The sequence below is a fragment of the Mus caroli genome, unplaced genomic scaffold (genome assembly GCF_978045245.1).
Source record: "Mus caroli unplaced genomic scaffold, Mus_caroli_1 scaffold_8, whole genome shotgun sequence".
Lineage (NCBI taxonomy): Eukaryota > Metazoa > Chordata > Mammalia > Rodentia > Muridae > Mus > Mus caroli.
The window spans coordinates 127,858,381-127,881,646 of record NW_028227263.1 but is presented as its reverse complement, the minus strand read 5'-3'; the positions used below and the strand labels follow the sequence as shown (position 1 = coordinate 127,881,646).

At 41.7% G+C, this 23,266-nt stretch overlaps 1 pseudogene; it reads left to right on the top strand.

Moving 5' to 3' along the window:
* The first annotated feature begins 19,601 nt into the window (after nucleotides 1-19,601).
* On the top strand, nucleotides 19,602-22,887 carry LOC147003478 (kinesin-like protein KIF11 pseudogene; annotated as a pseudogene).
* Nucleotides 22,888-23,266: the final 379 nt, after the last annotated feature.

Sequence of the window (23,266 nt, the reverse complement as noted above, 5' to 3'; positions counted from 1 at the left end):
GGGTTTTCTGATGAAACTCGACTGCATTTTAACGAGTAGCCTCACCTGGACTACCTTCAGGGACTCCACCTCAGCTACAGAGTGCCAAGGCTCAGCTGCTCTTTATGCTCCTGTCAGATCTTCAAAACCAGCACCACCTGGGGGACTCTTTTGTAAAGTGGCTATTTTCACTGAACAATTCTCTTAAGTCCCTGCCCACTCCAAGTTTCCCGCCCACTTCTTATAAACATTTATACCAACAGTTCCTCCCTTGGTTTTTTAAAGATTGCTTAAACAGTCCCTTCTCCAAGTTTCACAATGCCATACTCTAAATTATAACAACTGATCTAGCCTACTGTCATTCACAGGTTTGCTTCTCCTGGACAAACTGTGTGCTAACAAAATCTTCTGCAAAACTGCCTTCCCTCCTCACACTTCCAGCACCTCTCTTTACCTTTTCAATTCCTCTGCTGGCATTTATTAATTTATGTATTCATGTGTTTATGTATTTATTAATTAATCAATTAATTTTAGTAGCTATTTTCTTCCTTTACATTTCAAATGCTATCGCAAAAGTCCCCTATAGCCTCCCCTTGCCCTGCTCCGCAACCCACCAACTCCTGCTTCCTAGCCCTGGCATTCCCCTGTACTAGGGCATATGGTCTTTGCAATACCAAGAGCCTCTCTTCCCAATGATGGCCTACTAGACCATCCTCTGCTACATATGCAACTAGAGACACTGGTCAGGGGCCTCCATGAGATTCAACTGTAAGGCATTTTCTCAATTAGTGATCAAAGGGGAAAGGCCCCATGTGAGTGGGACCATCTCTGGGATGGTAGTCTTAGATCTATAAGAGAGCAGGCTGAGCAAGGGAGGGGAAGCAAGCCAGTAAAGAACATCCCTCCATGGCCTCTGCATCAGCTCCTGCTTCCTGCCCTGTTTGAGTTCCAGGCCTGACTTCCTTTGCTGATAAACAGCAGTATGGAAGTGTCAGCCGAATCAACCCTGTCCTACCCAACTTGTTTCTTGGTCATGATGTTTGTGAAGGAATAGAAACCCTGACTAAGACAAGTTCCAAGGAGCTCTGAGAGTACTAATTAGTTCATATTGTTGTTTCTTCTATGGGGACTCAATCCATTTCAGCTCCCTGGGTATTTCTCTTGCTCCTTAATTGGGGATCTTGTGCTCAGTCCAATATATGAGTGTGAGCATCCAGTTCTGTATTTTCCAGGCACTGGCATAGCCTCACAGGAAACAGCTATATCAGGCTCCTGTCAGCAGGCTCTTGCTGGCATCTGCCTAGTGTCTGGGTTTGGTGGTGGTTTATGGGGTGTATCCCCAAGTAGGGCAGTCTCTGGATGGTCATTCCTTCAAGATCTGCTCTGAACTTTGTCACTGTAAATCAATCCATGGGTATTTTGTTTAAAATTATAAGAAGGAGCTAAGTATCCACACTTTGGTCTTCCTTCTTCTTGAGTTTCATATGTTTTGCGAGTTGTATCTTGGGTATTCTAAATTTCTGGGCTAATATCCCCTTATCAATGAGTGTATACAATATGTGTTCTTTTGTGATGGCATTATCTCACTCAGCACTCCAGATCCATCCATTTGCCTAAGACTTTCTTAAATTCATTGTCTTTAGTAGCTGTGTAGTACTCCATCCTGTAAATGTACCACATTTTCTGTATCCGTTCCTCTGTTGAGGGGCATCTGGGTTCATTCCAGCTTCTGGCTATTATAAATAAGGCTGCTATGAACATAGTGGAGCATGTGTCTTTCTTACTGGTTGGAACATCTTCTGTATATATGCCCAGGAGAGGTATTGCAGGATCCTCCCGTAGTACTATGTCCAATTTTCTGAGGAACCACCAAACAGATTTCCAGAGTGTTTGTACAAGCATGCAATCCCACCAACAATGGAGGAGTGTTCCTCTTTCTCCACATCCTCGCCAGCATCTGCTGTCACCTGAATTTTTTTATCTTAGCCATATATGCAGAGAAAGCATTTGACAAAATCCAACACCCATTCAGGATAAAAGTCTTGGAAAGATCAGGAATTCAAGCCCAATACCTAAACATGATAAAAAGCAATCTACAGCAAACCAGTAGCCAACATCAAAGTAAATGGTGAGAAGCTGGAAGCAATCCCACTAAAATCATGGACTAGACAAGGCTGCCCACTATCTCCCTACCTATTCAACACTGTACTTGAAGTCCTAGCCAGAGCAATTCGACAACAAAAGGATATCAAGGGGATACAAATTGGAAAGGAAGAAGTCAAAATATCACTTTTTCCAGATAATATGATAGTATATATAAGTGACCCTAAAAATTCTACCAGAGAACTCCTAAACTTGATAAACAGCTTTGGTGAAGTAGCTGGATATAAAGGTAACTCAAAAAAGTCAATGGCCTTTCTCTACACAAAGGATAAACAGGCTAAGAAAGAAATTAGGGAAACAACACCCTTCTCAATAGTCACAAATAATATAAAATACCTTGGCCTGACTCTAACTAAGGAAGTGAAAGATCTGTATGATAAGATCTTCAAGTCCCTGAAGAAAGAAATTAAAGAAGATCTCAGAAGATGGAAAGATCTCCCATGCTCATGGATTGGCAGGATCAATATAGTAAAAATGGCTATCTTGCCAAAAGCAATCTACAGACTCAATGCAATCCCCATCAAAATTCCAACTCAATTCTTCAACGAATTAGAAAGGGCAATCTGCAAACTCGTCTGGAATAACAAAAAAACGAGGATAGCAAAAGTTCTGCTCATGGATAAAAAAAAAAACCTCCGGTGGATTTACCATGGTGACCTAAAGTTGTCCTACTGAGCAATCGTGATAAAAACTGCATGGTACTGGTATAGCAACAGACAAATAGACCAATGGAAAAGAATTAAAGACCCAGAAATGAAACCACACACCTATGGTCACTTGATCTTTGACAAGGGAGCTAAAAACATCCAGTGGAAAAAAGACAGCATTTTCAACAAATGGTGCTGGCACAACTGGCAGTTATCATGTAGAAGAATGCGAATTGATCCATTCTTATCTCCTTGTACTAAGGTCAAATCTAAGTGGATTAAGGAATTCCACATAAAACCAGAGACACTGAAACATATAGAGGAAAAAGTAGGGAAAAGCCTTGAAGATATGGGTACAGGGGAAAAAAATTCTGAATAGAACAGCAATGATTTGTGCTGTTAAGATCGAGAATAGACAAATGAGACCTCATAAAATTGCAAAGATTCTGCAAGGAAAAAGGCACAGTCAATAAGACAAAAAAGGCCACCAACAGATTGGGAAAGGATCTTTACCTATCCTAAATCAGATAGGGGACTAATATCCAATATATATAAAGAAATCAAGAAGGTGGACTCCAGAAAATCAAATAACCCCATTAAAAAATGGGGCTCAGAGATAAACAAAGAATTCTCACCTGAAGAATATCCAATGGCTGAGAAGCACCTGAAAAAATGTTCAAAATCCATAATCATCAGGGAAATGCAAATCAAAACAACCCTGAGATTCCAACTCACACCAGTCAGAATGGCTAAGAGAATGCTTTGAAGTATGATGGGTATACATGTGAATAAGAGCGTGGGGAGGAGAAAGAATGTGATTAAAACAATATTCATCTTTATAGATACAAATTTTTAATTTTGAGGTTGTTTAATTCTGTGTAGCTCTATTTGTCCAGTAAAGTGTTGTGTAGAGAAAGGCGGTTTAGAAGTCACAGAGATGACCTGCCTCTGACTCCTGAGTAGTTTGAATTAAGGTATACCGCCAGCAAGGCTGATAGAATGTATTGTAGGAAGTTTTCCCCTAAATAAGCAAGAATTTGTTTTCTTGGGAGAACTAGACACCTTATAGACTGTGAAGACAACTTCCTGTAGTGACAGACCCTGACTTACAAATAAACAAACCAAAACAAAAAATGTAATTCAATCAATAAGACAAGGACTCTCTAGGGTGGGGCCAAAATCCCAGTGGCACTGAAGGGTGTGTTTATCTACTGAATTTGCAGGTCCACAGAGTGGGAGGAGCCAAAGAGTGGGCGGAGCTTTGAGGTTCCTGCCCAGACAAGGTATATAAGGCTGTTCCCTGAAGAAGTGTTCAAACAGAGAAAAATCTGTACAAGATAAAGAGAACTAGTGTTTGGAATTCCAACTCAATTCTTCAACAAATTAGAAAGGGCAATCTGCAAATTCGTCTGGAATACCAAAAAACCTAGGATAGCAAAAATTCTGCTCAAAGATTAAAAACACCTCCAGTGGATTCACCATGGTGACCTAAAGTTGTACTACAGAGCAATTGTTATAAAAACTGCATGGTACTTGTATAGCGACAGACAAGTAGACCAATGGAATAGACTTGAAGACCCAGAAATGAAACCACACACCTATGGTCACTTGATCTTTGGCAAGGGAGCAAAAAACATCCAGTGAAAAAAAGACAGCATTTTCAACAAATGGTGCTGGCACAACTGGCAGTTATCACATAGAAGAATGGGAATTGATCCATTCCTATGTCTTTGTACTAAGGTCAAATCTAAGTGGATTAAGGAACTCCACATAAAACCAGAGACACTGAAACATATAGAGGAGAAAGTATGAAAAAGCCTCGAAGATATGGGTACAGGGGGAAAAAATCCTGAATTGATCAGCAATGGCTTGTGCTGTTAAGATCGAGAATAGACAAATGAGACCTCATAAAATTGCAAAGCTTCTGCAAGGCAAAAGACACAGTCAATAAGTCAAAAAAAAAAAAAAAACATGAACAGATTGGGAAAGAAACTTTACCTATCCTAAATCAGTTAGGGGACTAATATCCAATATATATAAAGAAAATATTTTTCTGGATGGAGCCAGAAAGGGGAATAAATCTCAAAGGATGTGTCAGTTGTTTGTTACATACTGTTAATCCTAGGCCTGTGTGGGAAGGAGCAGGCAGGTGCATCCCTTTGAATTCTAGTTCAGCCTTGTCTTCAGTTTGACTTACACACAGCACAGTTCATACAGAGAAACTCTGTCTCAGAAGAAAAGAAGAGAAGAGAAAAAAAAGAAAGAAAAGCAAACAAAAATTGTCTTTCATCTGGCCAGGTTTCCATTAGGTGTTAAGGTGTGGCTACAGACTGGGTGTGGCCCCAGGGTGTGAAAGTATGCTGGCTATGAGAGGATGCAAGGAGGAGCCTGTGGGAGGGTCCTGTATAGGGAGATTCAAATAAGGCTAAGTCCTTGGTATAGAAGTTCAATAACAGTGGGCATCTGTGTTAGGTGAATGAGCCTTTTGATATCCAGGGTAATTATGTTATGAATGATCTTGTTTAGAAGAAGTGGGTGGAATGGGGTCCATTGGATCTTGGCTGTTCAATGGCCCTTTATTAGTTGTTTTGTGGCTGATTGTCCAGCAGAAAGGAGGAGAAACTGGGACTCTCTCTTTATATTTATGATAATATTCCTTTTTAATGTAAACTTTATGTAATCCTTTTTATAGTCCAGATTTTATATCCCTCCTAATCACCCCATGACTGTTCCATATCTCATATTTCCTTCTTTTGTCTCCACAAGGATGTCCCCACCTTACCCGCCACACCCCTATCATAGAAGACATCCCCACTCCATTGTTCCTCTAGTCTCTTGAGAATTAGACACATCTTCTCTGACTGAGTGTAGAACCAGCAGTCTTCTCCTGTATATGTTGAACGCCTCATATCAGCTGGTGTATGTTTCCTGACTGGTGGCCTGGTTTTTGAGAGAACTTGGGGATACAAGTTAGTTGAGAATTCTACCCTCCTATAGAGTCAATCTTCTCCTCAGATTCTTTCAGCTTTTTCCCAATTCAACCACAAGTGTCAGCAGCTTTTGTCAATTATTGGGCATAAATATCTGCACCTGACTCTTTCAAGTGCTTTTTGGGTCTTTCCAGGTGCAGTCATGACAGGCCCCCTTTCGTAGGTACACCATTGCCTTAGTAATAGTGGCAGACTCTGGTGCCTCCCCTGGAGCTGAATTCCAATTTGGTCCTGTCACTGGACCTCCTTCTCCTTAGGATCTTTTCCATTTTTTTGTCCCTGCAGTTCTTTCAGACAGGAACAATTCTGGGTCAGAGATTTTTGCTGTGGGATCGTAATCCCATCCCTCACTTGATGTCCTATCTTTCTGCTTGAAGTGGGCTTTACAAATTCCCTCACCTCACTGTAGGGCATTTCATCTCAGGTTCCTCCCTTTGAGACCTGAGAGTCTCACCCCCCCCCAAAGGACTTGGCTACTTTCTGGGGTGTCCCCCTACTTCCTACTTCCCAGAGTTGCCTGTTTCCATTATTTTGTTGGCCCTCGGGGCTTCTTTCTTATTCCCCCCACCCAATACCTGATCATGTCCCCATCTACCTCTTTCTGTCCCCTTTCCCACACAGGTCCCTCTGTCCCAGGTCCCTTTGTCCTAGCTCCTGTGATTGCTTTCTTTTACCTCCCAAGTGGTATTGAATTATCCTCACTTTAGACCTTTGGGTTGCTAAATTTTGCTTTCTGTAGATTGTATCCTGGGCATTCTATATTTTTGGTTAATATCCACTTATTAGTGAGTACATACAATGCATATCCTTTTGGTTTTGAATTATGGCTTTCAGGATGATACTTTTTATTTCTCCCCTTTAGCCTGCAAACTCAGTATATTCTTGTTCTTAATATCTGAGTAGTATTTCATTGTGTAAACGAACCATATTTTCTATATCTATTCTTCTTTTGTTGGATATCCGGGTTGTTTCCACCATCTGGCTATCATAAATAAGGAAACCATGAACATAGTGCAACATGTGTCTCTGTGGCATAGTGTGGCATCTTCTTGGTGTAAGCCCAAGAGTGCTATAGCTTGTCTACATGTAGATCTATTTCTAATTTTTTGAGGAATCTCCAGATTGATTTGCAGAGTGGTTGTACCAGTTTGCAATCCCACTTGCAAATAATGAGTCTTCCTTTCTCTTCTCATCTTGTCAAACATGTGCGGTAACCTGAGGTTTTCATCTTACCCATTCTGGGTATTGTAAGGTAGAATCTCAAGATCTATATAATTTTCATTTCCCTGATCACTGATGACTTTGAACATTTCTTCAAGTGATTCTGAGCCATTTCAGATTCCTCTGTTGTGAATTCTCATTTTCGTTCTATATCCCATTTTTTATTTTTTATTTTTTTGTGGTTGGCTTCTTGAGTTCTTTATATATTTTGGATATTATCTCCCTGGGATGTAGGGTTAGTGAAGATTTTTTTCCCAGTCTATACGTGTCCGATTTTACCTATTGTCTATGTCCTTTGACTTATAGAAGCTTTCCTGTTTGAAGAGATCCCATTTTGGATTTCTGTTTAGAAAATTTCCTCCTGTGACAATGAGTTCAAGGCTCTTTCTCACTTTCTTTTCTATTAGATTAGATTTCTTGTGTCTGGTGTTATGTTTAGGTCCTTCATCCACTTAGAATTGAGCTTTGTGTACTGTGTCTAATATGTCTCTATATTCATTATTAAGTGTACAGACTGCTAGTTACACCAGGACCATTTATAGAAGGTGATTTCTTTTTTCCATTGTATATTTTTGGTTTCTTTCTCCAAGATCAAGTGTCCATAAGGATGTGGCTTTATTCTGCATCTTCAATTCTATTTCATTTTTCAACATGGCTATCTCTGTCCCAACACCATACAGTTGTTTTTATCACTATTTCAGTGTAGTCTAGCTTGAGGTCAAGGGTGTTGATTCCCCCAGAAGTTCTTTAATTTCTTTTTTTTTTTTCCCGAGACTGGGTTTCTCTCTATGTCCCTGGTTATCCTGGAACTCACATTTTATACCAGGCTGAGCTTGAACTCAGAAATTAGCCTGCCTCTGCCTCCTGATTGCTGGGATTAAAGGCATGTGCTACCATGCCCGGATTTCTTTAATTTCTAAGAAGTATTTTTGTAGCCTGGCTTGGTGGCACACACCATTAATTTCAGCACTTGGGAGGCAGAGGCAGGCAGATTTCTAAGTTTGAGGCCAGCCTGGTCTACAGAGTGAGTTCCAGGACAGCCAGGGCTACAAAAGGCACCCTGTCTTGAAAAAACAAACAAACAAAAAAGAATTATTTTTGCTATTGTAGATTTTTGGCTTTCCAGATGAATTTGAGAATTTCTCTTTAGATGTTTTGGAAGAATTGTGTCAGGATTTTTTGGGAGGTTGCATTGAATCTGTAGATTGCTTTTAGTAGGATGACCAGTTTTACTATATTAATTCTGCCAATGTGTGAGCATGGGAGAACTCTCATTTTTTGAGATCTTTTTCGATTTCTTTCTTGAGAGACTTGATGTCATTTTCATATAGATCTTGCATTTGTTTGGTTAGAGTTACCCTAAGATTTTATATTATTTGTGGCTAGTGTGAAGGGTGTTGTTTCCTAAATACTTTCTCAGCCTGTTTATCATTGGTATAAGGAAAGCTAATGATTTATTTGAGTTAATTTCACGTTCAGTCCCTTTGCTGTTTATCAGATGTAGTAGTTCTCTGATAGTATTTTTGGGGTCACTCATGGACACACTTATATAGTCTACAATCAGTGATACCTTTAATTCTTCTTTGCCATCCCCTTGATCCCTTTATATTGTCTTAATGCTCTAGTTAGAATTTGAGTACTATATTGAATATATATGGGAAGAGTGTGCATCCTTGTCTTGTCCCTGATTTAAGTGATTGTTTCAAATATCTCTACATTTAATTTGCTATTGGATGTTCATTTGCAGTAATTTGCTTCTAGGATGTTTAGGAATGGGCCTTGATTTCCTGATCTCTCCAATATATCAATCCTTGATTGACTTAAATTCTGTATTAGAGCCACCCTGAAAGGCAAAGGAAGGTGGTTTTTCTGGATCCACATGCCCAAATTTAAATTTCTTCTCTGAAATGCCAACTTTAAAATTCTTCTCAGGAAAGTTACTTTTGAATTCTGTTCCCACTTGACTTCCTGCAGATTCATTTGACTGTGACTTTGAGCCCACTGTAAAAGCTGAATGAGCTTAATGTGGCTTAAGAGATGGCTTGGAGGCTTCACAAGCCACACATTTTAGGGAAGAGCTCTCATTTTGTACAGAATAAACAGCACACTTCCACTCTTCTTTCTTTTTGGTGAATAAGCCTTCAAATCCATTGTTTGGAGACCTGCTTGTCTCTGAAGAGGCAGGAGCCTCTTTTATTAGATATTTTCTTAATTTACATTTCAAATGCCTTCCCAAAAGTCCCCTCTAACCTTCCACCACCCTGCTCCCCAACCTATCCACTACCACTCCCTTGTCCTGGAGCATATAATCTTCTCAATACCAATGGCCTCTTGTCCCATTGGTAGCTAATTAGGCCATTCTCTATGACATACCCAACTAGAGACACAAGCTCTGGGGGCTACTGGTGAGTTCATATTGTTGTTCGAACTATAGTGTTGCAGACCCTTTAGCTCCTTGGGTACTTTCTCTAGCTCCTTCATTGGGGGCCCTGTATCCTATCCAATAAATGAGTGTGAGCATCTGCTTCTGTATTTGTCAGGCACTGGCATAGCATCACAAGAGACAGGGTCCTGTCAGCAAAATATTGCTGCCATATGCAATAGTGTCTGGGTTTGGTGGTTGATTATGGGATGGATCCCCGGTCAGGGCAGACTCTGCATGGTCCTTCCGTCCATCTCAGCTCTGAACTTTGTCTCTGTAACTCCTTCCATTTGTATTTTGTTCCCCATTCTAAGAAGGAACGAAGTATCCACACTTTGTTCTTCCTTCTTCTTGAGTTTCATGTGTTTTGCAAATTGTCCCTTGTGTGGTCTAAGTTCCTAGGCTAATATGCATTTATCAGTGAGTGCATATTGTGTGAGTTCTTTTGTGATTGGGTTACCTCACTCAGGATGATATGCGCCAGACCCATCCATTTGCCAAAGAATTTCCTAAATTCATTGTTTTTAGTAGCTGAGCAGTACTCAATTGTGTATATGTACCACATTTTCAGTATTCATTCCTCTGTTGATGGATCTCTTGCTTCTTTCCACCTCCTGGCTATTATAAATAAGGCTGCTAGAAACATACTGGAGCATGTGTCCTTATTACCAGTTGGAACACCATTTGGGTACATGGCCAGGAGAGGTATTTCTGGATCTTCAGGTATTACTATATCCAATTTTCTAAGGAACCGCCAAACTGATTTCAAGATTGGTTGTACAAGCTTACAATCCCACCAGCAATGGAGGAGTGTTCCTCTTTCTCTACATTCTCGCCAGCATCTGCTGTCACCTAAATTTTGATCTTAGCCATTCTGACAGGCGTGGGGTAGAATCTCAGGGTTGTCTTGATATGCATATCTCTAATGATTAAGGATGTTGAACATTTTTTTCAGGTACGTCTCAGGCAATCGGTATTCCTCAGTTGAGAATTCTTTGTTTAGCTCTCTGCCCCATTTTTAAATGGGGTTATTTGATATTTTGGGAGTTCAGCTTCTTCAGTTCTTTGTATATATTGGATATTGGATAATCCTATCGGATTTGGGATTAGTAAAAATCCTTTCCCAAGATGTTGGTGGCCTTTTTGTCTTATTGGCAGTGTCTTTTCATTACAGAAGCTTTGCAATTTTATCAGATCCCATTTGTCAATTTTCGATCATACTGCACCAGCCACAGCTGTTCTTCTGTTCAGGAATTTTTTATTCTGTACCAATATCTTCATGGTTTTCCTCCCACTTTGTCCTCTATAAGTTTCCCTGTCTCTAGTTTTAGGTGGAGTTTCTTGATCCACTTAGACTTGAGCTTTGTGCAAGGAGATGAGAATGGGTCATTTCACATTCTGCAACATGATAACAGTCAGTTAAGCCAGCACAATTCATTGAAAATAATGTCTTTTTCCAATCGATTGTTTTAGCTCCTTTATCAAAGATCAAGTGACCATAGGTGTGTGGGTTCATTTCTTCATCTTCAATTCTATTCCATTGATCTACCTATCTGTCACTATACAAGTACCATGCAGTTTTACCACAGTTGCTCTGTAGGACAGCTTGAGGTCAGGCATGGTGATTCCACCAGAGGTTCTTTTATTGTTGAGAATAGTTTTTGTTATCCTAGGGTTTTTGTTATTCTAGATGAATTTGCAAATTGCCCTTTCTAACTCTGTGAAGAATTGAGTTGGAATTTTGAAGGGGATTGCATTGAATCTGTACATTGCTTTTGGCAAGATAGCCATATTTACTATATTGATCACTCCAATCCATGAGCAAGGGAGCTCTTTCCATCTTCTGAGATCTTCTACGATTTCTATCTATAGAGACTTGAAGTTCTTATCATACAGATATTTCACATCCTTATTTAGCGTCACACCAAGGTATTTTATATTTTTTGTGACTAATGTGAAGGGTGTTGTTTCCCTAATTTCCTTCTCAGCCTGTTTATCCTTTGTGTAGAGAAAGGCCACTGATTTGTTTGAGTTAATTTTATATCCAGCAACTTCACTGAAGCTGTGTATCAGGTTAAGGTGTTCTCTGGTGGAATTTTTAGGGTCACTTGTATATACTATCATATCATCTGCAATAGTGATATTTTGACTTCTTCTTTTCCAATTAGTATCAATTTGGTGCCCTTCTGTTGTCTAATTGCTCTGGCTAGGCTTTCAGTACTACATTGAATAGGTAGGGAGAAAGTAGGCCGCCTAGTCTACTCCCTGATTGTAGTGGGATTGCTTCAAGTTTCTTTCCATTTAGTTTTATGGTGACTACTGGTTTGCTGTATATTGCTTTTATTATTGTTAGATATGGGTCTTGAATTCCTGAACTTTCCTAGAGTTTTATCATGGATGGGTGTTGGATTATGTCAAATGCTTTCTCAGCATCTAACAAGATGTTCATGTGGTTTTTGTTTTGAGTTTGTTTATATAGTGGATTATATTGATGGATTTCCTTATAGTAAACCATCCCTGCATCCCTGGGATGAAGCCTACTTGATCATGAGGGATCATCATTTTGATGTGTTCTTGGATTCAGTTTGTGACGATTTTATTGAGAATTTTTTATTTTTTTATTTTTATTAGATATTTTCTTTATTTACATTTCAAATGCTATCCTGAAAGTGGCCTATACCCTCCCCCTGCCCTGCTCCCCTACACACACACTTCCACTTCTTGGTCCTGGCATTCCCCTGTATTGGGGCATGTAAAGTGTGCAAGATCAAGGGGCCTGTCTTCCCAATGATGACCGACTAAGACACCTTCTGCTACATATGCAGCTAGAGACAAGAGCTCTGGGGGTGTTGGTTAGTTCATATTGTTGTTCCACCCAAAGGGTTAGTTAGAGATTGTTCAACACTAAATATAAGAAACATCCTATTATGTAAGCACCATGGTCAGTTCATTAATTGTTGGTTTAATGGACACAATTTCAGTTTCTCTGTCACTGCCTTTCTGTCTGTCTATCTGTCTCTCTTCCCCCCTCTCTCTTACTGTGTGTGTTTGTCTTTGTATGTTTCTGGGTATGGTTTATTTAATTCTCTATTTAGCTATATTTATAAAAAAAAGCAAACACACCTAAGAGCAGTAAATGGAAGAAAATGGAAAACCTCAGGGCTGGAATCAACAAATAAGAAAGTAAGGGAAAGATACAAAGAATCAACAAAACTGGGACATGGTTCTGGGAGAAAATCACAGATAAATACACCTTTTGACAAAACCGACTAAAGAGCACAGAGACTGTATCCAAGTTAAGAAAATCATAAAGGTGAGACATTGCAGAAACTGAGGAAATTCAATGAATCATGAGATCTTGCTAATGAAAGAGGAAAATTACTGACCACCAGAACTCTCACCCCAGAGTACATTCTGAACTCTCACACCAGAGTCAGACCCCCTCTCAAATGAAAACTGTTCCGGGGACATTTCTGAGATAAGGGTTTCCTGGAACGAACCCAGTCCAACCCCTCCCAACTAAGGACTGTGCCAGGGACATTTTTGAGATAAGGGTGTGAGTAAAAACCTCAGTTCCAATGAATCAAGTACATGGCCAAAGTGTGGGACGCGGTTGCAAAAGCACTTTGAAAAAAACCCTTGGCTGAATCTCTTAGTGACGTAAAACCTGTATTTTCCCTGCCCTGCTCCCCCCCTTGCCTCCTTCCTATAAAAGCTTGTGAAAAGTTTGGGCTAATTGTCGAATCCCCTCTACACCATGCGGGGTGTGTGGGTTTCGACCCCAGAGCTCTAGTTCATGTATTTGCTTGCTGTTGCTTTATAGGGCTCTGGTTTATGTGCTTTTATGTGCTTTCTTGTCGTTGCTGTATTAAATCTTACTCTCTATACATCTTAAGTACCGGTCTCAGTGTCTTCTTGGGTGCGCGGCTGACCCGAGGCTTGAGTAAGTGCCTCCCTTTGGGAGTTTTGGAGTCTTTCATTTGGTGCATTGGCCGGGAATCAGCGCGACCACCCAGAAGTCCTGGACCCACTCAGAAGTAAGATTTACTGTTCTGTTTTGGTCTGGTGTCTGTGTTTTGTTTGTCTCTGAGAGGCCAGGAAGGCCATTCTGTATCTGGTGCGATCGCAGTTTCGGTTTTGCAGACGCTCAGTGTGCAATGTGCACAGTGAGACCGCGCTCCGGGTAGGAGCGTAGGGTGTGGAGAGGACAGACGTGTCCAGGTGTCCACCGTCTGTGCGCCCTGGGAGACGTCCCAGGAGGACAAGGGGAGGACTAAGGACGCTTAGTGGACCCCTCTGTGCGAGATCGTGGGTTCGAGTCCCACCTCGTGCTTCAGGGTGCGAGATCGTGGGTTCGAGTCCCACCTCGTGCTTCAGGTTGCGAGATCGTGGGTTCGAGTCCCACCTCGTGCTTCAGGTTGCGAGATCGTGGGTTCGAGTCCCACCTCGTGCTTCAGGTTGCGAGATCGTGGGTTCGAGTCCCACCTCGTGCTTTGGTTTTTTTCTTTTTGTCTCAAGTCTTGTGTCTGCTTTTGTCGTGTTTGCTATTATTCTAGAAATGGGACAATCTGCTGGGTGTGTAGGTGTGGAACTGCTGCATTTGTGTATTCTGAGATTGTGGGTTTATTCTGGCAGTGGCTGTGAGAGGACGACTGTCTATGGCCTCACAGTCTGCACCCCAAAAAAGATGTTCCAAGGGAGACCCTGGAAGGAGTGCCCAGGGTACAGAACAGTCAAAAAGACCTGGCTGTTGCCTGGCAGAGTAAAAGAGAGAGAGAGTGTTCTCTCTGCCAGGGCGGGAGTGGATGTGGAATCCCACCCCCGTCAGGAAAAGGAGTCAATGTGGAATCCGACCCCGTCAGAAAATAGTGTTTGGCTGGTTGTATAAGTCCAGATGTGGACGGGTGTGCTTGTTTGTAGTTTTTGTCACGTGACAGACTTGTGTGTGTGTGTGTGTGTGTGTGTGTGTGTGTGTGTGTGTGTGTGTGTTAACCCTTTGTCGACTGTAGACTTGGACTGACGTCAGGACAGAATTTGTCAGCAATAGTTTTAAAAAAGGAAAAAAAAGGGAAAAAAACTCAGTGCTGGTGAGTCCCAGACTGCTCAAAAGAGCTCTGAAATGCAGAGCTGGGCTAAAAATTTCTGGCCTTGGCGGCGCAGTTAGGGCTTTAATAGCAACAGCGGCGCTGAGGTTCTGAGTTCTGCAGGCACAGCAGCAGCAGCGGCTGTCTGTGCCCCGTGAGCGAGTTGCCCTAGAGTGGCCATAAAGCCTGCCACAGCTGGGGAGGGGCCGACTACAGCCGTCAGTCCCTCATTTGGCTCCCCCCAGAGTCTGCGCACGGGTGCGTGCCCACACTCCTTTGTGCTCACTCCCCCGCCGCCGCCGCCTCCAAGGGCTCAAGCCATGCGGGAAAACAGTGCAGAGAACACTAGGTGTCTATCAGGTAGTTAAATAGTTAAATTGCTGCCTCTGCCTGCCAGCGTTTGTTTGCCACTCCCAGGAGTTTACGCCCATTCATTCCAGCACACAGCGGAGACTCGGCGCTGGGCTCTTCACATCAAAGGATCTGTTTTCAGCCTTTGCCTGCCTCCTGGGTGGGAGAAAGGCTCATTCTCCTGTCCCCTGTATCCTGTCTCTTGTAAACAGAAAAAATTGTGTTCATTTTGAAATATCAGTGGTCTGGTGCAGCCAAATAGAGCTGCACTCCCTTCTCTGCCCCATGTGTTTTCTCTTCTCAGGCATCGCCCTGAGCTGCTAGCAGTGAATCTGTTTTAAGCTCCGGTGAGGGAGACCACTCACTTGGGGCTTCTTCTGTCCAAGGTAAGGAACACCTGCGAGTCTAACTGCCGGGCTCAGATAAAGGTCTCATGTCTGTGGGACTAGTAAGTGTCCCATCAATCTGACCTAGGTAATAGGTAATAAAAAGTTATAGAAGTTAAGAAAAGGATAGAGGTCTGAAAAGAAGAACTGAGAGCAAAGCTTCAGCAGACTCAAAAGAAATAGGTTAACAGTAAAAAGAGGTAAACTATGAAAAAGTTAAGTGACAGAATATAGATGTAATAATTAAATAACATTCAAAGTAAGCAAAGACAAAAAAGAGGAACAAAAAAAGATATATATAGAGAGAGAGAGACAAAAAGATGAGATCTCCATTGCAGTTAAAAAACAGGGAGCCAGAAAATTTTTAAAAAAAGATAAGAAAACTAAAATGCCGGCCACAAAAGTCAGGGAAGCTAGAAAACTTAGTACCCGGCAACAAAAGCAAGCTTTTGGCTGAAGATCAAAGTGTTTACTGTTATCTGTTAAAGAAAAAAAGCACTGAGTGAGAGACTGCCCTAACAAAAAGAAGAGGAGCCCCCCCTCATGACCAAACCCTTCACCTGTTTGTGGCTGAAAGTAAAGAAAAAGCAGAAGGGGTGCTAACACAGAAGCTGAGTCCTTAAAAGAGACTGGTGGTCTACCTGTTAAAAGCAGCTAAAAAGAGACTGTGTTTCATATTCCTCCACTGACCAGTGCAAAGCAAGTTTAAAAGGTTCCTGGACACTGCGGGCCTTTGCAGACTGTGGATTCCAGGTTTTGCTGAATTAAAAAGATAAACAGCCCTTCGTATAAAAAATAAAGAACAACCTTGGATGGCCTTAGATGCTATTGAGACTGCCCTAATGTTGTCCCTAACTTTGGGACTCCTAGATGTGACTGAGAACAAAAGTATTGCCAAAGAGGTTCTTACTCAGAGATTGGGACCCTGAAAAAGACCGGTGGCATACTTGTAAAAATTAGACCTGGTGACTGTAAGATGACCTGCTTGTCTGCACATAGTGGCTTCTGGTCAAGGACGCAGATAAACTGACTCTGAGACAAAACTTGGCACATGCCCTAAAAGTGTGGTTCAGCCCCCTGACCGATGGCTGACTAATGCTCTGGAAAACATGAACTCTTGGCGCTAACCCAAGCCCTGCAGTTGGCTGAAGGCAAAGACATCAAAGACAAAGAAGAAATTCTGGCCCTCCTAGAAGCTCCTGAATGAACTGGGTGAGTTGGGGTACCGGGTATCAGCCAAGAAAGCTCAGTTATGTCGTACCGAAGTGCCGAGACGACGAAAAGTGGTGGCTCACCGAGGCCAGAAAAAAGACTGTGATGCTGATCCCAACCCCCACCACCCCGCGCCAAGTACGTGAGTTTCTGGGGACGGCGGGCTTTTGCAGAAAAAAAGTCCCATTCACCTGGACTGAAAAACACCAAAAAGCCTTTGACAGCATAAAGGCAGCACTGCTTGCAGCCCCCGCTCTGGCTTTGCCAGATTTGACTAAGGTAAGCGGAAGACGGGGACAGCAGTGCAGTGGTGGACAAAAAGCAAGTGATCTAGGCCAGCAGCCTCCCTAAAGGGACTTCAGCCCAAAAAGTTAAACTTGTGGCTTTGATACAAGCTTTATAAAAGTCTACACTGACAGCAGGTATGCTTTTGCCACTGTATGGAACAATATACAGACAAAGAGAGCTGTTGACATCTACAGAAAAAGACCTAAGATGCTGTGAACAAAAGAAATCAGATGGCAGATCTAACTGCCAAAAACAGGCATCCCAAAGAGCAATGATCCTGGCAGTCTGAAGACTATCAAGTTATAGACAAATTAAGACTGGTAAAAGAAACCCTGTATAAAATGGTAAAAACTGAAAGAAAGAAAACTAGTCCTCCCTTGAAAAGACAGACCTGACATCAACTGAGAAATAAACTTTACTGAGAAAAAATGGATAAATGAGACTGCTCACATAGTCATCAAGAAGATTATTGAAGAAAATTTTTCCAAGGTTCAGAGTGCCAAAAGCAATAGTGTCAGATAATAGCCCTGCTTTGTTGCCCAGGTAAGTCAGGGTGTGGCCAAGTATTTAGAGGTCAAATAAAAATTACATTGTGTGTATAGACCTCAGAGCTCAGGACAGATAAAATAAATTAGTTTAAAACTCTATGACAGACCTTGACTAAATTAATCGTGGAGACTGGCACAGACTTGGTGTTCCTTCCCTATGCCCTATTCAAACGTATTCAGTTTTACTCTTTTTAAGATCTTTTATGAAACTCCTATGCCCATCATAGTCTCAAATGATGTGTTTAAACCTATGTTATAATAATGCTCTGTATGCTAAGTTAAAAGGCTTGCAGGTGGTCTGGTCACAACTGGGAAAAATCGGACTGAGTACGCGGACAACATTGCTCCAGGGATCCCAACAGCTGAGACAGTAAACGAGCTGGGTACCCCAAGGACATCTCACCAGTTCCAGCCAGAGATCTGATCTACGTGCACCTACATCATGCCCAGACCCTCAAGCCTCGCTAAAAGGGCCCCTGCCTAGTTCTGTTTACTAATGCTTCTTATTCTGTTTTTGTTCCCATGTTAAAATAGAGTAAATGCAGTATTCTCTGCATAAAAATATAGACTTCTGAAATTCTAAGATTAGAATTACTCACTAGAAGGAGTGGGGAATGAAAGAGGAAAATTACTGACCACCAGAACTCTCACCCCAGAGTACATTCTGAACTCTCACACCAGAGTCAGACCCCCTCTCAAATGAAAACTGTTCCGGGGACATTTCTGAGATAAGGGTTTCCTGGAACGAACCCAGTCCAACCCCTCCCAACTAAGGACTGTGCCAGGGACATTTTTGAGATAAGGGTGTGAGTAAAAACCTCAGTTCCAATGAATCAAGTACATGGCCAAAGTGTGGGACGCGGTTGCAAAAGCACTTTGAAAAAAACCCTTGGCTGAATCTCTTAGTGACGTAAAACCTGTATTTTCCCTGCCCTGCTCCCCCCCTTGCCTCCTTCCTATAAAAGCTTGTGAAAAGTTTGGGCTAATTGTCGAATCCCCTCTACACCATGCGGGGTGTGTGGGTTTCGACCCCAGAGCTCTAGTTCATGTATTTGCTTGCTGTTGCTTTATAGGGCTCTGGTTTATGTGCTTTTATGTGCTTTCTTGTCGTTGCTGTATTAAATCTTACTCTCTATACATCTTAAGTACCGGTCTCAGTGTCTTCTTGGGTGCGCGGCTGACCCGAGGCTTGAGTAAGTGCCTCCCTTTGGGAGTTTTGGAGTCTTTCACTACTAAGGCCTATATGCAGCAAAACTGGAAAATCTAGAAGAAATGGGATCATTTTCTAGACTGGCACAACCTACCAATGTTAATCAACATCAAGTAAACTATCTAAACAGCTCCACAAGACCTGAGGAAACAGAAGTAGAAATTCAAAGCCTGTCAGCTAAAGAAATCCCAGGACCAGATGGTTTTATTGCTGAATTCTACCAGACCTTCAAAAAAGAACGAATACCAATACTCCTCAAACTATTCCACAAAACAGAAACAGAAAGAAAGATCACTACCTAATTCATTGCATGAAGCCACAGTTACTGTGATACCTAAATGATACAAAGACCCAACAAACAAAGAAACTTCAGAGCGACTTTTTTTAGGAATAGCAATGCAAAACTACTCAATAAAATTCTCTCAGAACAAATTTAAGAACGCATTAAAAACATAATTCACTGTGGTCAATTTTTTTTAGATGTGGTCATATTTTTAGATGCCTTAAAAGCAATTGAAAATATGCAACACCTTTTCCTGTTATAAGTCATACAGAAATTAGGAATTCATTGCACACAACTAAACATAAAGCAATCATAAAGAAACCAACAGCCAACATAAAATTAAATACACACATGAAACAATCCCACTAAAATCAGGGACAATCAAGGCTACCCAAACTCTGCCTATCTATTCAATATACCATCCACAGTTCTTGCTAGAGAAGTTAGAGAACAATAAGAGGTAAAGGGGATATATATTGGAAAGGAATAAGGCAAAATATCATTATTTTCAGATGATATGATATGATAGGATGCAAAAGCAACCCCCAAAGTTATACCAAAGAACACCTACAGATGAAAAATTATTTCAGGAAAGTGGCTCATTATAAAATTAACTCAAGGTTGCTGATTTCCGAGCAGAGGAGGTTCGTCCTGTCCGGCTTTTGCGGGGCGGTGGCCACGGCCAAGAGGCCTGCGTGGACCTCGGGGACGCCGAGCTGCGAGTCTTGGTCCTCGTGGCCTTGGCAGCACCGGGGTGAGGAGAGGCGACTCCCGGTTCTCACTGTGTCGGAGTCTCCGCTAGGCCGGCAGGTTTTGGCTCGACCGTCATGGCGTCCCAGCCGAGTTCTTTGAAGAAGAAAGAGGAAAAGGGCAGGAACATCCAGGTGGTGGTGAGATGCAGACCATTTAATCTGGCAGAGCGGAAAGCTAATGCCCACTCAGTAGTGGAATGTGACCATGCACGGAAAGAAGTCAGTGTACGGACTGCAGGGTTGACGGACAAGACCTCAAAGAAGACATACACGTTTGATATGGTGTTTGGAGCATCTACAAAACAAATTGATGTTTACCGAAGTGTTGTTTGTCCAATTCTAGATGAAGTTATTATGGGCTATAATTGCACCATCTTTGCATATGGTCAGACTGGCACTGGAAAAACTTTTACAATGGAAGGTGAAAGGTCACCTAATGAAGTATATACCTGGGAGGAGGATCCTCTGGCTGGTATAATTCCACGCACTCTTCATCAAATTTTTGAGAAACTTTCTGATAATGGCACTGAGTTTTCAGTTAAAGTGTCCCTGTTGGAAATCTATAATGAGGAGCTTTTTGATCTTCTTAGTCCATCTTCTGATGTTTCTGAAAGGCTGCAGATGTTTGATGATCCCCGGAACAAGAGAGGAGTGATAATCAAAGGCTTAGAGGAAATCACAGTACACAATAAAGATGAAGTCTACCAAATCTTAGAGAAGGGAGCAGCAAAAAGGACAACTGCAGCAACCTTGATGAATGCTTACTCTAGTCGTTCACACTCAGTTTTCTCTGTTACGATACACATGAAAGAAACAACAATTGATGGAGAAGAGCTTGTTAAAATAGGAAAGTTGAATTTGGTTGATCTCGCAGGAAGTGAAAATATTGGGCGTTCTGGAGCTGTTGACAAGAGGGCCCGGGAAGCTGGAAATATCAACCAATCCCTCTTGACTCTGGGAAGAGTTATTACTTGACCAGTGTAAATCTGACCTGCAAACCAAGACACAGGAACTTGAAACCACTCAGAAACATTTGCAAGAAACAAAATTACAACTTGTTAAAGAGGAATACGTCTCTTCAGCCTTGGAAAGAACCGAGAAGACGCTACATGACACTGCCAGCAAGTTGCTTAACACAGTTAAAGAAACCACCAGGGCTGTATCTGGCCTACATTCTAAACTGGACCGCAAGAGAGCAATTGATGAACACAATGCTGAAGCTCAGGAGAGCTTTGGCAAAAACCTCAACAGTCTGTTTAATAATATGGAAGAATTGATTAAGGATGGCAGTGAGAAACAAAAGGCCATGCTAGACGTTCATAAGACACTGTTTGGTAACCTGATGTCTTCTAGTGTCTCTGCATTAGACACCATTACCACGACAGCACTTGAATCTCTCATGTCTATTCCAGAAAATGTGTCAGCTCGTGTTTCTCAGAATTCTGATATGATATTGGAAGAGCAATCGTTAGCAGCACAAAGTAAAAGTGTTCTGCAAGGATTGATTGATGAACTTGTGACCGACCTTTTCACTTCCCTGAAGACCATCGTAGCCCCTGGTGTGGTTTCCATCTTGAACATAAATAGGCAGCTACAGCATATTTTCAGGGCTTCATCGACAGTGGCTGAAAAGGTAGAAGATCAAAAAAGAGAAATAGACAGTTTTCTCAGCATATTATGTAACAATTTACATGAACTCCGAGAAAACACAGTTTCTTCCTTGGTTGAATCACAAAAGCTTTGTGGAAACCTAACTGAAGACCTGAAGACAATAAAGGAAACCCATTCACAGGAACTTTGCCAGTTAAGCAGTAGTTGGGCAGAGAGGTTCTGTGCTTTGGAGAAGAAGTATGAAAACATCCAGAAACCACTGAACAGTATTCAAGAAAATACAGAGCGGAGGTCTACTGATATAATCAATAAAACAACAGTTCACAGTAAGAAACTTCTTGCTGAATCTGATGGATTATTACAAGAACTCAGACACTTTAATCAAGAAGGCACACAGTTGGTTGAAGAGTCTGTAGGACACTGCAGTTCACTCAACAGCAACCTGGAGATTGTATCCCAAGAGATCACCCAGAAGTGTGGGACCCTGAACACAAGCACAGTTCATTTCTCTGATCAGTGGGCATCCTGCCTAAGCAAGAGAAAGGAAGAACTTGAGAATTTAATGGAGTTTGTAAATGGATGTTGTAAAGCTTCAAGTTCGGAGATCACTAAGAAAGTAAGAGAACAGAGCACAGCTGTTGAGAACCAGCACAGCTCCTTTGTTGCTCAGATGACTTCTGATGAAGAAAAATGTAAAGCAGGAAGCCTGGAGCTTGATAAAACTATAAAGACTGGGTTAACAAAGCTGAATTGCTTTCTGAAACAGGATCTCAAACTAGATATCCCAACAGGTATGACACCAGAGAGGAAAAAATATTTATATCCAACAACACTTGTGAGAACTGAACCACGAGAGCAGCTGCTTGATCAGCTGCAAAAGAAACAGCCACTAATGATGCTAAACAGCTCAGAAACCAGCAAGGAGACCAGTCAGGACATGGATGAAGAGAGGGAGGCTCTGGAGCAGTGCACTGAGGAACCTGTAAGTCCAGAGACAACTGAACACACCAGTGCGGATTGCTCTTCCAGCAGAGGGCTTCCTTTTTTCCAGCGTAAAAAGCCACATGGAAAAGACAAAGAAAACAGAGGCCTTAACCCGGTGGAGAAGTATAAAGTGGAAGAGGCCTCGGATCTCTCCATCTCCAAGAGTAGACTGCCCCTGCACACCTCCATAAACCTCTAGCTGATCTGAGGCTTAGGGTGTCATCTTTAAAATACAACCTGAAACTCCACAGTCTGAAGATATGTACAGATGAAAAGGGGACTGCTGTATGAGGGCCCCACAGTAACTGTAGTTGAACTGAAAGTTTTTTTTATAATCCCTGTAGTCCAAGGATGTAGTAAGCTGGGTGCCATTTGGGATTTACATTGAATATGTGTGTGTGTTTCTAGCTTTTTATATAAAGAAGCTCTTCTGTAACAAGTAAGTATTTTTCTTGTATATAATTAAATACCAAATATATGGAAATCGTTGTTCCAGGTTTAGACTTGTATTGGTGAATGCCATCTCCTTTGCTGTCTGGCTAAGGCTATTTCCCTATCTCCAACCAGCCTTTTCTAGTTTGTCTTCGGCTCATGTCTCCCTTTTCCTGTCCCTTAACCATTTGTAGCCTACAGAAAGGTTTCTTTAGTATGAGAAACCCAGGGTTTTACCTGGAACTCTTCTATCTCACTGATTACCTTTACAATCACTGTCAGAACACCTGACCCTGGAAGGACCCTTCCTTCCCAGCTCTTCATTTGTTCCTCGCACACATCTCATTCCTTCCTGAGGTCTGACACATCACCAGCCTCCCTGTAGTGTCAGCTCCTACTACAGGAGACCTGTCTAAAGCTCTAACTCATCCTTGAGGCCCCGCTCTAAGGCCTTTAAGTCTCTTAGAAATGACAAGATTGTTTTCAAACTACCAATTATGATGATAACTTCTATTTTGTTTATCTTTTAAAACTTTATTCCTTGTATATAATAAAAATGTATATATACATTCCCTCTGTTGAAATATTAACCCTTGCTCTTTCGCTTTGATAAGCCTGTTTCTGGAAGTTGGCCATTTTAAGATGAACCAGAGCACCTACCTAAAAGTGTAAGCAGAGAGTAAGTGTGGTCACGTCAAGTTCA